Source organism: Phoca vitulina, unplaced genomic scaffold (assembly GCF_004348235.1).
Source record: "Phoca vitulina isolate PV1807 unplaced genomic scaffold, GSC_HSeal_1.0 scaffold1, whole genome shotgun sequence".
Classification (NCBI taxonomy): domain Eukaryota; kingdom Metazoa; phylum Chordata; class Mammalia; order Carnivora; family Phocidae; genus Phoca; species Phoca vitulina.
In genome coordinates this window covers 71,992,628-71,996,254 of record NW_022589704.1, presented here as the reverse complement: position 1 = coordinate 71,996,254, position 3,627 = coordinate 71,992,628, and the positions used below count along the sequence as shown (strand labels likewise).

The following is a 3,627-nucleotide window of genomic DNA, read 5'->3' as shown; positions in this document are numbered from 1 at the left end:
TATGTCTCTTCTGGTTATTGTTTACCTATTATATCTTTTCCCATACTTTTACTCTCGACTTCTTTGTACCTTTGAATATAAAGTGTGTCTCTTATAGACAGCATATAGTTAGGTTTGGAGTTTTTTGTTTTGCTTTGTTTTGTTTTAATCTATCCTGCAGATTTCTGCCCTTCAATTCAATCCCTTTTCATATAATGAAATTACTGATAAGGTCATGTTTACATTTGCCATTTTTCTATTTGTTTTCTACATGTCTTTTTTTTTTGATACTTTATTACTACTTTTGTTTTAAAAGGATATTTTCTAGTGAACCATTTTAATATCCTTATTATTTCTCTCAGTATATATTTTTGAAGATTTATTTATGTTTTTAGAGGGGGAAGGGACAGAGGGAGAGAATCTTCAAGCAGACCCCCCACTGAGCATGGAGCCCAACTCAGGGCTCGATCTCACCACCCATGAGATCATGACCTGACCCAAAACCAAGAGTCAGCTCTTTAACTGACTGAGCCACCCAGGCGCCTCTCTTACTAAATTTTTTGAGTCATTTTCTTAGTGGTCGCTATGAGGGTTCAATTAACACCTTTGTTCATAACAATCTAGTTCAGATTAATATCAATTTAATTGTAATAATATGCCAAAAAAAACTTTGTTCCTCTATGACTCCTCTCCCGATTTGTGCTGTTATTATCATGTATATTACATCTCTATAGATTGCATGCCCATCAACACAGAAAATATAAAGAATGCTTTACATTTATAAGTTATTCTTGCACAGAGGCCATGCTAATCTTTTTTGTATTGTTCCAATTTTAGTATATATGCTGCCAAATTGAGCACAACATGACCTAATATTGGCATTAAAAACTACTCTGGCTTCAGTGTGAAAAATGAATTAAAGAGGAGGCCAGTCTGGAGGTGAGAAGACTAGATAGAAATGCTGAAATATATCAGGTAAAAGATGATAGTGGTCTGACCTAGAGTTCAGTATTAGACTACTGGAGAAGAGATGTAGACAACACATTTGAAAGATATTAAGAAGATAATATTAACTAGCCTTGGCAACTGGATGTATAGTTGAGCAAAAGGAAAGAGTCAAAATGACAAATTCTCTGTATCATGCAACTGAGAGAATTATGGTACTATTCACAGAGAAAGATAACATTGAAATAGAAGCTTTGGGAAAAAATACAATGAGCTCAATTTTAGACTTTTTAAATTTATGATGCTTGTAGGATATTTAAATGAAAATAGGAGATGTTCAGTAAAGATGGGATATCTAGGTTTGAAACTTAAGTGAGCAATATGAGCTGTGAATAAAGATTTGAGAGTGATTAATATGTAGATAGTAATGAAAGTCTTAAGAGTTTATTAGAATATCTGATAAGAATGTATGAAGTCATAAAAGAAGAGGACCAAGGATGGAATCTTAAGGAAGAGTAATATTTTGAGTTTGAGGAAATGAAGATGATTCATCACAAGAAAGTGAGAATAACTCTAGAAGTATCAAGAAAACCAGAAGAGTGTGTTGTCATGGAATTTGAAAGAATAGAATATTTTAAGAATTGAGACGTCACATAAAATAAGGAATGTATTGTTTTCATTGGATTTAGCAATAAGGAAAACCATTAATTACAGCAGTATATTAAAGATAGCTGCGGATTCTTTGCTATTCCTCTCATCAAGAAATAAAATTGATTTCCCTCCTCTTGGATCCCTCCTCTTGAAGCCCTATTGGGCTTGTATTGACCAATAAAATGTGGCAGAAGTCGGATTGTTTCATTTCTGAGACTGGACAGCTTCTACTTTCACAAACTTAGAATATTCCCTCTTAAAACTCAGCTTTCATGCTGTGGGAAGCCCACATATGGAGGAGCCATGAGAAGAAGGACTCACTTCCAGCTGAGCTCCCAACCAAGAGCCAACCCCACACGCGAGCAATGTGAATGAGCCTTTGTGGATGTTTTAGTCCAGTCAAGCCTCCAGATGACCACAGCTCCAGCCAATGCCATGCAGAAAAAAATTATCCACTCAAGCCTAGTGAACCCACAGAATCATGAAAGTTACTAAATGGTGACTGCTGTTTTAAATGACCATGTCTGGGGGGCAGCTTGTTACTTAGCAATTGATAACCTATTTTATTACTATTTTGTAACATTTATAAGAGACAATGTCCTGTTGAGGTATTGCAGGTATAAATTGCCATGGGTTGAAGAGTGACTTGAAGGATAGGAACTGAAGACAGCTATTTTAGTAGATGATTATGAAAGAGAAAAGCTATTTAGAGTGGTATATATAAGAAAGTCTGATTTTGACAAAGGTATTGTTAGCTTTTAATATAAGAAATTTATTTTTTATTTTTTATTTTATTTTTTTGAGAGAGAGAGAGAGTGCATGTGCATGCACACACACATGTGAGTCGGGTGGGGAGGGGAGAGGGAGAGGGAGAGAGAGAGGATCTCCAGCAGACTCCCTGCTGAGTGCAGAGCCTGATGCAGGGCTTGATCTCACTGCACTGAGATCGTGGCCTGAGCCAAAATCAAGAGCCTGACACTTAACCCTACTGAGCCACCCAGGTGCCCCTTTAATGTGCAAAACTTAAATGGTATTTAAGAAGGTGCATCCCTGTGCCACAGCAGCAATATTAATATGCATATAAGACAAAAGAAAATACTTATAACTATGGTTCCCCAGTGACCCTGTAAGAAAACATTGAAGATCCAGAAGAGAGATGGGTTAACACTGAAGATACAGAAAACATTGACGATACAGAAGAGAGATGGGTTAACTGATGGAGAAAGGTTCTTGAGGAGATGAGAGAAAATGTTATCTTTTTCAGACTCCCCCAGAAAGGATCTTATTAGTCTCCTTAGACATGATCCATTATAGAGTCCCTAATATGTGGACTCTCATATCCTGACTCCTTGGCATTCACTGTTTGCATAGCTGCTTTTAGCTCAAGCACTAATTGTTTTCTAATCATTCATTGTTAGTTCTTAGGTTGTATTAGTTAGGATATTATGTTTTGGGCCACAAGTAACAGAACATATATTTCAAAGTGGCTGAAATATAAATCTGAAGTTTGAGGGTTGGTTAATTCAGCAGCTCAACAGCATCATCAAGGTCTCAGGTTCTTTCCATCATTTTGCTCTGTCATCCTCACACTTTTGTCTCATTCTCTTAGGTTGGCTTCTGTAATTGTCTCAAGATGACTGCTGTAGTTTCAGGGGTTATATTCAGAAAGTAATGTCATGGGACAGAAATAGGAGGTTTCTCCTTGCATGTTCCTTTCCCATAAGTCACATAGCAGATTTCTCTTCTAACGGTTAGAATCTCATAATATGCCCAATCAATTGCAAGGGTGATTTTAGGTAGGCTATTTATACTTTCTGAGCTTTAGTTTTCACAGCTGTAAAATGGGTAGCATAGTACCTATCTTAAAATTATCGTAAGGAATAAAAGAGGGTATTCTACTAAGTGCATAGCACATTACTTGCCTCACAGAGCCTCTTTTCTTCTATTCCATCCTCCATACTGTGTTTAGAGTTTATTTTCTAAGAAGCAAACTTGAGATTCTCTTCCCATTTAAAAGACCATAATAAACTTGATTTGTCTTCTGGTGGTGCT

The 3,627-nt window shown here is 36.4% G+C and overlaps 1 non-coding gene across 1 annotated transcript; it reads right to left on the bottom strand.

Annotated features, from left to right (window-relative positions):
* Positions 1–735: 735 nt before the first annotated feature.
* Positions 736–840, bottom strand: LOC116638019. Its single transcript, XR_004300594.1, has one exon. It is a non-coding gene; the product is annotated as a U6 spliceosomal RNA (small nuclear RNA).
* Between the last annotated feature and the right edge of the window lie 2,787 nt (positions 841–3,627).